We start from the raw sequence: 14,405 nt of genomic DNA on the forward strand, positions 1-14,405 counted from the left end.
AAGTATGATTGATAGAGTTATGATATATAGAAATGTTTATAAATATTTCATTATGTAATGAGTTATGATGAGATTACATTGTGGTATGTTTGTATGTGCTTTACATACAGATGTATTCTTTTCTCACCGTATAATTTGTGGATGCTTTAGGTGAAGAAGATCCGGCTATGAGCGACATCTAGAATCCCAATAATTGAATTATGGATATGCTCTGATATTGTGATATCGAGGCAGAGGATTTCTAGGATATAAATTTTTATATGTATTTGGAGTTGTACTTTTTATTTAGAAAATAATTTGTAAACTCTTAAGTTTTACTTTATAATCTTTATTTTTTAATTATTTTTGATATTGAAGAATAATTATGAAGATTTTATGTGAACTCTTTTACCAACGTTGAAAAATTTATTCGTTAGTTTTAATTACATTATTACAATATATGTGTTGAGTTAGTAAGGATGTCACACTTTTCCTATATTTAAATATAAATGTATAATTTTGAGATCTCTATAGGTTCCTATGGGAAACCCTAAGGAAATGCATTTGTAATTGTAAGAGGCAATTATATGAGTAAGATGTTTATTGTATGAATTAAAGTGCTCTGTGGGTACTTGAGAGAACCCTATGAGAAACAGACAAAATATGAATATTTTCTGTTTTGCTTTTTTATTGTTGTCTTGTATTCCTTGTTGTATGAGATGTATGAATATGTGTTTAATTTCGCAAATAGATGAGTTTTGATATGAATTAAAGTGCTCTGTGAAAATTGTGAATATGATGTGATAATGTGATATGACAATGAGATGTGATAATGTTATATGAGAATGACACTAGTACAAAAGAAGTGTATTATGTCGGATATTTTGAGCTTTTTACGTCAGCAAACATACCGACGTAAAAGCGGGAGACGTAAATTTTACGTCGGACCTGCAAAACCGACGTAAATTTATGTCAGACATTACGAAATCCGACGTAAAAAAAGTAGTAAAAAAACAAAAAAAAAACATAAGAATGCAAGCAGAACGGCCCGTTCTCCAAGCAGAACGGCCCGTTCTCCAAGCAGAACAGGTCGTTCTGCTTGGAGAACAGGCCGTTCTGCTTCCAGAACAAGCCATTCTGCTTCGTAGAACAACCCAAAAGAAAACGTCCACTACCTATACAAATAGAACAACCAAAAAATCGAATAAAATAGATAGCCAGAGTAGCAATGCGAAGTAGAAAAGTGCTAACGAAACCTTGATTCATACCTGAGGAGCAACAACAATGTGCGAATGAGTAACAAAGAGTTCATCTCTCTGCAAAAGACAAAAAAATGATTCAGTAACAAAGGAGAGGGAGAGGGTTTACAGAGAAAAAAATGAAAAGTGATGAAGAGTGAATGCACGCGGTGTGCCTCGCGCTCTCTTATTCAAATTTGCGTCATTTTTTACGTCAGACCTGGTAGGGTCCGACGTAAAATGTCAAATCTACGTCGGACACAACATACCTCCGACGTAGATTTGACTTTTTACGTAAGACCCTACCAGGTCTGACGTAAAAAAGTTCGCGAAAATTACAAAAATGCCACTGCGTTTTTTTTATGTCAGATTTTCGTATTTCTGACGTAAAAGGGGTGACGTAATATGCTGATTTTCCACTAGTGTGAGACATGAAAATGTGATATGAGAAAAGCATTGAGTCTTGATTGACATGCATCATGTGCATAAATATTTTTAAGGGTACGATATGGAATACACTGCCAGGGAAGGCCCCATAGTGTAAAAGCTTTGGGGATTGGTCCTTGGGGATAACTCGGTTTGTAAGTCCCAATCTCGCCCATTATGTGCATGGGATGTATCTTGCGCGGCTTAGCTATCTCGATGAGACCCTAATAGTATGTCCTTCTAGTGAGAGTACGTAGAGGGTGTGACTCAGCATGTACTCCTAGACTACTCTTCGTGTATTGCTAGCGACAATATGTCATGTGATATGTTACTGGCGCCACATGCATGATAAAATGTAGTCCGTATCCATACATGTGCATTTTACTGTTATATGAAAAATTGATATGTCTTGGATGAGTGAGATGTGATATTGTTATTAATTTATCTATGCTATACATATTTTGTTTGTGTTTGGCTATTTGGTGTATATTCCTACACTGTGAGCCAGAGTGAGATGTTTCTCGCTCCTTTTTCTTTGTGTTGCTTTCCTTTGACTGTTATACAGGTGATCATCAGCATGAGGCTGGGGATGTTGGTGATGAAGCTTAAGCTTCTATGTTGGATTTTGCTCTGATAGGACATGCGACATTGGGGCGTAAATAAAATTAGATTAGGATGTTGTTCTTATTAAATTATTTTGAAAAACTCAGTTTTATTTCTTTGTAATTTTATTGACATATTATTTGGATTAAGTTTATGAATGTGAACTCTTTACCCTTATGTGGTTAGAGATTTTTTTTTATGAAGAATTTTATTGAATTTTTTTTTAATTACGATATATGTATGTTGGGGTAGAGGGTATCACAGAAACAAATGTTTCGGATGAATTCATTGTGAGCATTTGAAAGTTGAACAATTTTTGATAGAATTTATAGTAATTTATTTATTTATTTTCGTAAAAAATATTCCTGCAGAATTTTTTGCAAAAAAATTCGGAGGAAACTTTCCCGCGAATATTTTTCGCAAGAAAATTTCTTCGAATTTTAAAATTCGGAAAAATATATTATCTACGAAAGTATTACTTGCAGATAAAATTTCGCAGAAAAATTTATAGGAACAACGTTTCCTGCAAAAAAATCGCAAAAAAAGTCGCATGTAATAAAAGAAATTATAGTAGTGACTAGTTTACCAATCTATATTCATAATTCAATTTTATTAACTTCAGTTCCTTAAAACTGATATTAGGTAGATTAAAAAATATTAGAAAAGTAAATAAGCACCATATATGTAACTTCACAAATGCTTTTTGGACAAATTTGTCATCTTTATGTCATATAACTTATGATAGAAAAACTTTATAATTTTATATACGTGCTATTCACCCTAGCCATTCATCACTAACGTTTTCTTTATCTTTCTCTGTGTAGCAACGAATGATCTGCTTAAAGACCAAAAATCTGCACTACTTCTGCAGTATTACTGAACAATACAAGCTAAAATGGATTTTGTTCTAAATTACCTAAACACCACCGCTATTGGAGTTCTTTCTCTAATCCTCTACTGTTTGTTTTTGTATTATCCCTTCAAATTTGGTCACAACAAAGAGGCTCCCACAGTTGCAGGTGCATGGCCAATACTTGGTCATCTCCCACTGTTGAGTGGCTCACAAACACCACATAGAACTTTGGGTGCTTTAGCTGACAAGTATGGACCCATATTCAACATCAAGCTTGGTACCAAAAAGGCTTTGGTGATTAGCAACTGGGAAATAGCTAAGGAATGCTTCACCACAAACGACATGGTCGTTTCCTCTCGCCCCAAGCTCGTTGCCATTGAACACATGGGCTACAACGCCATGTTTGGCTTTGCATCCTATGGTCCTTATTGGCGTGAGCTAAGAAAGATTACAACGTTAGAGATACTTTCTGTTCGCCGAGTGGAGCAACTACAGCATATTCGTGTTTCAGAAGTTCAAAATTCGATTAAGGAGCTCTTTAATGTTTGGTGTAGCAAAAAGAATGAGTCTGGCTATGCGTTGGTGAACCTGAAGCACTGGTTTTCTCACTTGTCATTTAACATGGTTCTTCGAATGGTCGTTGGAAAGAGATTATTCAGTGATACAACTATGGATGATGAGAAGTCTCAGAGATGTATAAAAGCTGTGTTGGAGTTCATGCGTCTGGTAGGAGTATTCACTGTATCCCTTATTTGAGATGGTTTGATTTTGGTGGCCAAGAGAGGAATATGAAAGAAATTGGCAAGGAATTGGATAGTATGTTAAGTGAGTGGTTAGAAGAGCATCGGCAAAGCAAGGCTTTGGGTGAGAACGTTGATCGAACTCGACTTCATGGATGTGATGATTTCCATACTTGATGGAAAGACAATTGATAGGGTCGATGCTGATACCATGATCAAATCCACTGTACTGGTATGTATGTTCATTCATGTAGTTGTAATTAGATTGTTAGCACCTAGTAACCTTAATTTGGAGTTAACAAAATCTTCAATATTAACCATTGATGTTGTTAACTTAAACATGAAAATCAAGGTCCAATATTCCCATTTTTCGTTGGTGATAAGTGTCCAATTTTTCTATTTTAAACTTAAATTTAAAAACACAACTTGTTTGGCTAAAATATGTTGAAATAATTCTTGAAATGAATTTTAAAACTGCAGTGACTCACTCTTGGTCAGAAACAGGGAAAACAAGTTATTTTATTCTAATTTGAAGTTTTAGAAGTTGTCTGGTTCATTTTGATATTTTTCATCTGTTGCCTATTTTTCTGTATCTTGTCTAGTCTGTTTCAAAAGTGGAAAAATAGATCAGGTTGTACAACCTTTGCCGAACTTGCTCCATAAGGTTGAGTTCCAAATTTCGATCATGAATTAAATTCAAGTCATTTTAACCCGATCCATTTATGATTTAGTTTGAGCTCGGCAACAAAAAGTTCACAAAAATTGGACTTTTACCCAAATTAAATGTAGCTTCTGTTTCCCAACCAATGTTGCTCACGAGGGACCCCATACCCCACCCAAACTTGCTCACTAAAATGTTGTGTTTAATTTGGGTTTTAATTTGGATTTAAGCCTCTGTTTGGAATGCATAAAAAAACAGAGGAAAAGGAAATAATAGAAGGATTGCGCATATATCAAAATTCTTTATCTCATTTGGTATAAAGGAAAAAAAAGAAGGAAAAGAAAAATTTGGTACATCGTGTACCAAAATCTTTTCTTTCTAATGCATGATATTTCTCGCTCAAATAGAAAAGAGACATGAAAAGCACATACAAAAGTAAAATATATAAATCTTAGTGTGATAACAATCCAAATGTCATAGTTACAAGTTAAAATCTTTTCAAATTCAAGTACAAAGATTCAAACGATGTGAAACTACAACAAAATCTCAAACATGCAAATATCATATTCTTTTCCTTTGTTTCTTGATTTAAGCATCCATTTAAACACCTTAAATATTCTTGTTTTGATTTACAGACAGTAATAGCAGGGGGAGTTGACACAACTGATACTGCATTGATATGGGCAATATGTTTGATTTTGAGAAATCCTTTTGTATTGAAAAAAGCTAAAGCAGAACTTGACATCCAAGTTGGAAAAGAGAGACATATAAATGAGTCAGATATAAGTAAGTTAATATACCTTCAAGCTGTAGTCAAAGAAACTTTAAGATTGTATCCTCCAGGTCCTCTCTCAGCACCTCGTGAATTCATAGAGGATTGCACTTTAGGTAACTACAAAGTCAAAAAGGGAACTCGTCTAATTACAAATATTTGGAAGACCCACACAGATCTTAATGTTTGGCTAGATCCATTGGATTTCAAGCCAGAAAGATTTCTTACCACTCACAAAGATGTTGACATTAGAGGACATCACAATTTTGAGCTATTACCATTTGGAAGTGGGAGAAGAATTTGTGCAGGAATATACTTTGGCCTTCAAATGGTTCATTTAACTCTGGCTAGCTTCCTGCATTCCTTTGAAATCTTAACTCCGTCAACTGAACCTCTTGATATGACTGAAACATTTGGATTAACCAACACTAAAGCCACTCCACTTGAGGTTCTTATTAAACCACGTTTATCTCCTGGTTGTTATGAAAGCATGTGATCATTGTATTAGCTATGTGATCTTAGTATATTGTTGATTATTTAAGTATATGTAACCTATTTTGGTTAATCCAATTTTTCTTATAAACTATTTCGAAACTATGTATATATATTAGCTCTTTCCTTTTAACCATCTAGAACATCTGTTCTGCTTTATTTTTCGATAATTAGCTCCTATAATTTCTTATATATATTTACCTCTTAAAAGATTTCTTATACAAAATTTTCTTATAAATATTATCTTATACATATTTAGCTCCTTAACTTTATGAAAATAGCTTTGTGAATATGGTGTATAGACCTTCTAGTGGTAATGAGAATAAGTATAATTATTTCTTATTTTTACTTCTTTTGATATTGATTCAGAGATCATTTTTATTATTTAAGAATTGTTCGGTCATAATAGAATTTGGATTAAGATTGAATTTTTACAATTCAACCAAAATCATATTTGTATGATTATTTTTTGGATGGAAAATGTGTTCTGCAACAAAATAACATCGATCCAAAGTGATAGAGGAGTGAAAACCACCTGTAAACACTTCAATGCTCAAGTTAGTAAGAGTTTGAGTAGAATAACTATATGAGTATGAAAAGTGTAACCATATGAGTAACGTGAGTCCTTATTTTATACCTAGCTACCAGAGAGAGAAAATTGTTATTATGCACAAATATTTTGTTATATACATGGCGCATTACATCACATGTGGTGCAGAAAAGCAACTATTTAATTTGAATATTGAGAGAAAAAAGAACTCTCAACAAGTAAATATCGAGAATTATTCTCAGTAAATGTCAGAAAGGAAAATACATGTTTATATACAAGAAAGATGAGTTAATAACTAACAAAAAGAAAACACCAATAAACCATATTTTAACTCACTAATTAACCAATTGAAACCTATATACACTGAAGCAAAGCTATATTGTATTTGACATGCCCCCAAAAGCTAGAATGTGTATATCCATTATCCCAAGCATGGAAAAACATGTCTGAAATGGATTGGGTGCACATGGCTTAATTTATAAATTTAAATGTCTAAAACTTTGGACTTAAATTGGATTGAGAGTAAGTGAAGGACACCATTTGGAACCCTCACAATATGGTAATTGATCTAGATGTGTTTCATTCTTTTATGAAACATAGTGTTAACTACAACATACAAGGAAAATTAGTTATCATAATATATCACTACTAGACTAGAACAAAGTACATGTGTAAATCATGAAAACACAATCTATTTAGCCTTTCAAGCTTCATGGACAAGTGCTTGATATTTCGCTTCAGAGGATGATCAGGAAACGATTGTTACACCTTAAACCCTAAAAATAGAATCCAATAATATAATGGACCAACAAGGGCATATACTCCAATATAAGTTAGTGAGCCTGTTTAGAAAAAAGTCTATAGTAGAAGAAAAGAACAACCTTTTACCAAATGTTCCTTTATGTATTTTAGAATCCAAAAAGAAGTTTGTTGTGTAATAATTGAAGCTTGACGAAATTGATTGAGACAGTGAGATATCATGCCAATTGTGAGTAAGGTAAAGTGTATCACTTTATTACATTTGACTTTTTAATTTTAATCCATGGACATGGTACATGCATTATCCAAAAACTGAGAATCAAGGACTAATATGCACTTATAGAATATGGTTTCCTCTATTCAAACTTTATTGTAACATAAATGAAAATCGAACCTAGGAGTACCTAACCCCATGTTAACTAGTTTAATTTAAGTTATTCTATTCTATATTTAATAAAACTAGTGAATTTTGTTTTCCATAAATAACTTGCTACAAAAAAATATATATATAAAGATAAGTTTGCTTTAGCCTTTTCATTAATTAAAAGAATTTAACACATCAATAATCATCTTGAAACAAAAATACAAATAACGAAACTAGTACATGATATGTAGGGTTCCCACATAAAAGGATCGCTATTAACCCTATAGAGTAGTCTCCTAAACTCCTATAATAAGTTCTTTCCTTCATTGTCGTAGCATAGGCATCTCGTAGCATAGGCAACCAAGTCATCAAATAGGCATAGACTCCACTATATTGGCCTAATTCCATCTTCGAATAATGAACGATATACAAAAAAATGGAAAACATATGGAGTAAGGTATTTGTACTTTGATCCTTATCTCTTTAGGACGAGTTGATAACTTTTCTCACTCTAGCACACAACAACACACAGAAACATATAGGAGAAAACTTGAGAGTTAAACTATGTTACCAAGACTTTAATGTCAACCTCAACAAGGTTCCTCAAAACAACCCCAACTAAGTACTCAAGACTGCTCCCCCCCCCCCCTCCTCCCTTCACAACCACAACTACCCCATCTAGGTTCAAGGCTCAACCCCTCCCCCTAATCTCAAATTTTTCGTATGGATCCACACTCACTATTGGCCAGCTTTCGACCACCAACAAAACCTTTGGGAAGTTGTTAGAATCCAAAAAATTCCTATTTAGCTCAGATGATTTTAACCTCCATTTTGAAAATCTAATCAATTAAGAAATGTCTGAAGACTAGATTAATCCCTAATTAATAGTTTTAAAAGAGTTTGAAGGAGTCGCCACCGATGTTTTACTTAAAACATCAAAAAAAGAAAAGGTTTTCAAAATTGCAATAATGATCTTTATAGCTAGAATTGAGTTTAAGGGTCGGTTACGAGTAGGCAAAGTATTAAGCAGTCTACAACACCCTAATTCGGTATCCTACGACGGTTTTAGCATAATAATAAATAATAATTCTAATGTTTACCCCTTTTATTAAATATTATTTGCATTACAATCAATAACGGATCCAGAAATTTTAAGTAGTGGGAATAATATTTACATACAAATTTATGATAATAAATATATAATTTTATATTTTTAGAATAAAAATATATATTTTAATTATTCTCTATTAGATTTCATATTCTAAAAATATTGAATAGTTTTTTTCATTTTCAACATCTTCAAAAGTATTTTTTTTATATAAGTAACAAAACAATTATTTAACCATTCATTTTTCACATTAAAATTTTGTTTTTTTTAAAAAGTATAATATGAACTTGGATAAACCCTAAACAGTTATAACTTGTTAATATACTCTTTTTAAAAGAGAAGATGTATTTTAACAAACCTCATATACATTTGATAACTTACATCCATTTATTTTTAAGAAAAATTAAGTTAGCAAGTTACACTCAGATGTATTTTTTTTAAAAGAAAAATATATTTCAAAAATAAATATTTAAAAAAAACATTTTACAACATAAAACACAAAAAACAATAGAATACTTAATTTTTAACATGATAAATAATATATTTTATTATAACATATATTCAGAAAATAATTGATATAAAAAATAGGAGTTTAAACCCCAAATATTTGAAAAGATTTTGATCTACATGGTGATTAGATATTCATGGCAATAATATATGAATAAAACAATTTAAATGAATAGAGGAAAGAGAAATAATTAATAAAAATACCTTTGAAGCGAGCTTTTATAGAATATCCTTCCAATGTTGGATTATAGGCGTGTTTTTGCAGCCTTTCGCATTACAATTACCTCACAAAACTTAAGAAATACAAGAAGAATATGAGAGAGAGAATTTTGAGCTATCAAGACTTTTAATAAACAATTTTTCCAATCCGTATTTTTGGTTTCAGAGCACTGTGCACAAGGTGATGGAAATCTAATCCCCAAGGATCCCTTTGGAAGAGGTAAGACCAAAAAGGATGAAGGTTGATCCATATATAGGAGGGCTAACACTTGAAGATCATTGTGCCTTTAGGGTATGTTACTTGGAGACTTTTGCTCCATTTAAACTTGTATTAATTAAGGGTCATTGATTTTCATATTTTTAGTAGTAGAAGTGGGGTGACAAATAGTAAGGTGTGTAGGTGTAACTAGTAATTGGGACCAGAGGTGGGTCTAGGCTAAATTTTATATATTGGGCTTGTTTTCCTCCATTTTTTTCCAAGGAATTGATTTAGCTAGGTCTCACCATCATTTAGTGAACCTAACTAAACCAATTCCAAGATTTTTGGATTGGACTTAGTGAAGGAAAAAACCCCTGGCCACCTAGCTCATCTCCTTGCCCAAAATTGCTTGGCTTCTTCTACACACTTGGATAGCTTGTGCTACAAGCTTCTAACTTAGCTTGCTCCCCAAGCTTCTTCCTCCATTGGAAGCTTTGGGGAAGCTTAAGGAGAACCAAGGATCCAAAGGTCTTGGGAGAAGCTTGAAGAGGAATCAACATCAATCTAGTTCCAAAACAAGTTTCCATCACAAGGCTTACATTTATAGTCACGAAAATCCACTAGAACGGGCTGTTTTGATATCAAAATAGGCCATTTTGGAGGATTTTGTTATAGTAAAAATTCAAATTTGGAACAGCCCGTTCTGAAATCAGAACGGTCCATTTTGAATTTGAATGTACATGTAACAAACTAGGTCAAAATGGGGTGTTCTGACCTAGGATTTCTAGTCATTTTTGGTAGTTCAGAACAGCTCGTTCTTGTTCCAGAATAGCTTATTCTAGGCTACGAAAACTACCACTCATGCCTTTTTGATGCTTTAGGGTATTCTAGGTTTATTTCCACATCAGTTTGGACTTTTTAGGTCCTATATGTACTAGTCTACTTAGTCTTCTTCTTGATATAAGCGTCTTGGACGAAATTAGGTGTCTACAGAAGTGACGAAAAATGCATCTCTGATCCAAAACCATGATACCTTGACACCAAAATCAGAAGTTAAACATCATACAAATGTTCATACTAATAACATATTCATGTTATGCATAACCACAATGAGATACTACCACAAGAGATGCATCCTCCACTCATCATAGATTATTAAGCAATCAAGATTATATGTGAGTTAGCATTGTTTATCTCGACACATATTGAGATCCTATCCATTTTGTGACTCCCACACTCACATCGTAATCCCTTAGACCTTATTAGGTTCACACTTTAATCTTTGGCATACCAAATCATAACTTCTCACATCTTTACCTAACCAACTTTCAAGTCATTTAGAGCATTAAGGTACAAGATTTCAAATATAAATTCCACAAGATCCATGTACTAAGGATCTTTCTCATTCTTAATATGTCAGTTTGTAAGTGTTAAGATCATACATACATACATATATATATATACATATATATATATATATATATATATATATATTCAACATGCCAAATTATATAATCTCATTGTATAACATTCATGAACTATTTCATCATAAATAATTAACACTACTAGAAAGTGATTGTTCAACATCGTCAATTCTACATCGGTTTAGGTACAAACGATGTAAAAATTGTGACACCCTCTACCCCATTATTAATATACAACAAATGTAACAATAAAATATTTCTTTTCTTCTTTTTGGGTAAATAAAATCTTTCATAGTTGACAAATATTTCAAATATAACAAGGTAGAAGATTCACATTCGTAACTCATAAATCATAACTCCAGTGTAAAAATTATAAAAGAAAAGAAGTTAAGATTTTCAATACAATTTAGTGTAAAACAAGAAATCATATATATACAAATAATAATAAAGGAAATATAAATTAACTCCAGTAAAGGTGGCAGTGCCTCCTAGTTAGGAATCAATTTATATTTTCCAAATCATGTAATAAAATATAACAAGGATATTCATTCTGGTCTTTTATCAAGAACGTTCAAATTACAATTCTTAACATACAATTTCCTTGAATTATAAACTTTATCTACGATATCTCTTCGTTAGAAATTACAAAGAAGAGAAACTAAAGTTATTAAAACAATAACATATTAAACTAAAAATAACTATGCCCCGATGTCACATCCTATCAGAGCATGCCCAATTGAAGCCTTTAAGCCTCATCACCAACATCCTCATGATGCTGATCACCTGCAACATAATTTAAACATATACAAAAGCAACAAGGGAGTGAGAAACATCTCACTCAGTTTCAGGTGCAGAAATAAAGGCTAGATAGCACCCACACACACAACAAATATAAGTCACTTATAAACAATACACATACATCATCAATATCACATATATATTCATTTATCATGCAATGATGTCATGATCTTGACTTATAAATGCATGCATGTGGCGCCATAAGGAAGTTTCACATATCATCACTGGTGACCCTAAGGCACACCTGGTTACATCACTGGTGACCCAAAGGTACACCTGGTTACATCACTGGTGACCCAAAGGTACACCTGGTTACATCACTGGTGACCCAAAGGTACACCTGGTTACATCACTGGTGACCCAAAGGTACACCTGGTTACATCACTGGTGACCCAAAGGTACACCTGGTTATATCACTGGTATGTGGCCTCAGTGGCACACCTGGAATAAGATATGCATATGATGCATGTCATACATTCATTATTTCATGAACTCAACATTTAACTTATTACAGAATTTCAGTTAGTACATCATGTCCTCATTTGTCATAGTCTCATAATCATAGTTTGTCTCAATAGTCAATTCTTAGGTCTCATGTCATTTGTCCATATTTCACATGGTCATGTCATCAATACTCCTCATAAGGTCCGCATAGGTACTCACAGAGATTCAGAGAGCATTCTTATTCATATTAAAACTCATGTATTATTAACATTAATTTCATATTCATTTATTACTTCAACAAAGAAAAAGGTAGAGTAAATAGAAAATCAGACAGAACAACGGCACTTTCAACAAAAACAAAGTAGAATAAATAGAAAATCGGACAGAACAACGGCACCTTCAACAAAGAACAAAGTAAAGTAAATAGAAAATCAAACAGAACAACGGCATCTTCAACAAAGAACAAAATAGAGTAAATAGAAAATCAGACAGAACAACGGCAAGGGATTGGGGGCCAATCCGACAAACAACTATCCAACAATTATCCCCACACCCCTGAGCGAGGTTCTCACTCCCCCCTTACCTGGATAAGCGGAGCTGGAACTTAGGCAGAGCCTCCTCCTCTAGATTCCCTCTTCCTTTCTCTCTCTCTTTCTTTCTCTTTCTTTCTCTCTCTCTCTCTCTCTCTCTCTCTTGTCTTTCTCTCTCTAAAATTTCACTTTCTTCCTCTGTATAAAAATTTTCACCCCCTGCCCCTATTTATAGGCAAACTGATGTACCCGGAACGGCTCGTATTGAATTCGGAACGGCCCGTTCCGGATCCTTCGAATTTGTGCAAATTTCTCAACTGGAACGGCCCGTTCCAAAATCGGAACGGCTCGTTCCCAAAAAGCAGAACGGCCCGTTCTAAAACCAGAACGGCCCGTTCTTAATCTCAGCAGAACGGCTCGTTCTCCCTCCGGAACGGTCCGTTCTCAATACCAGAACGGCCCGTTCCAGGCCCGTTCTGGGACTACCAAAATTTCACATTTTCAACATTTGGAACGGCCCGTTCCGGAACCCAAAATACCCCTATAACTTTATTAAAATTACGAAAATGCCATTAAAATAATAATAATAAAAATTTGGGTGTTACAATTCTCCCCTCCTTTTAGAAATTTCGTCCTCGAAATTTACCTGAAAACAGAAATGGATAAGCTTCTCGCATCTTGCTTTCTAATTCCCATGTAGCACTTTCTTCAATATTTCCTCCCCAAACGACCTTAACCAAAGGGATTTCCTTTCCTCTTAGTTGTTTCACTCTCGTGTCATCAATCCTTAAAGGAACCGTTTCATAAGTAAGATTATCCTTCAACTGAATGTTGCCAGACTCAATGATATGGGAAGGATCATGGACATACTTTCTGAGTTGGGAAACATGAAAGACACTATGGAGATTTGAAAGAGATGGAGGCAAAGCAATTTGATAGGCCACTTCACCGATTCTTTTAAGAATTTGATAAGGACCAATGAAACGTGGAGTAAGCTTACGGGATTTCAGTGCTCTGCCTACTCCTGTCCAGGGAGTGACTTTAAGGAATACATGATCACCTTCTTTAAACTTAAGGTCTTTTCTCCTCTTGTCATTATAACTCTTTTGCCTACTCTGGGTTGCTCTCATCTTCTCTTGGATCATCTTAACCTGTTCAGTAGTTTGTTGAACTATCTCAGGTCCTAACATGACATTCTCTCCAGGTTCTGTCCAACATAAAGGTGTTCTACATCTCCTACCATACAGAGCCTCATATGGTGCCATCCCAATACTAGAATGGTAGCTATTATTGTAGGTAAATTCTATCAAAGGTAGGAAACTATCCCAACTACCCTCATGTTCCAAGATGCAAGTCCTCAACAAGTCTTCCAAAGATTGTATGGTTCTCTCAGTTTGGCCATCTGTTTGAGGATGGTAGGCTGAACTCAATCTAAGCTTAGTGCCTAAAGCCTTATGCAAACTCTCCCAAAATCTAGAGGTGAACCTAGGATCTCTATCAGACACAATACTAGTAGGAACTCCATGCAACCTCACGATCTCACTGATGTACAACTTGGTTAACCTCTCCAAAGAGTACCTAATATTAATGGGAATAAAATGGGCAGACTTAGTCAATCTATCCACAATGACCCATATAGCATCCAAGTTCTTCACAGTCTTAGGTAACCTAACTACAAAATCCATAGAGATGCTATCCCACTTCCACACAGACACATCTAAAGGTTGCATCAAACCTGA

The 14,405-nt window shown here is 33.9% G+C and overlaps 1 pseudogene across 1 annotated transcript; it reads left to right on the plus strand.

Annotated features, from left to right (window-relative positions):
* Positions 1-3,141: 3,141 nt before the first annotated feature.
* Positions 3,142-5,906, plus strand: LOC145954098 (cytochrome P450 82A4-like; annotated as a pseudogene). The gene is made up of 2 exons (XR_014431264.1): positions 3,142-4,071; positions 5,136-5,906. The product of XR_014431264.1 is annotated as a cytochrome P450 82A4-like (transcript).
* The last annotated feature ends 8,499 nt before the right edge of the window (positions 5,907-14,405 follow it).

This window comes from Cajanus cajan, chromosome 2, assembly GCF_000230855.2.
Source record: "Cajanus cajan strain Asha chromosome 2, NIPB_CcT2T_4, whole genome shotgun sequence".
Lineage (NCBI taxonomy): Eukaryota > Viridiplantae > Streptophyta > Magnoliopsida > Fabales > Fabaceae > Cajanus > Cajanus cajan.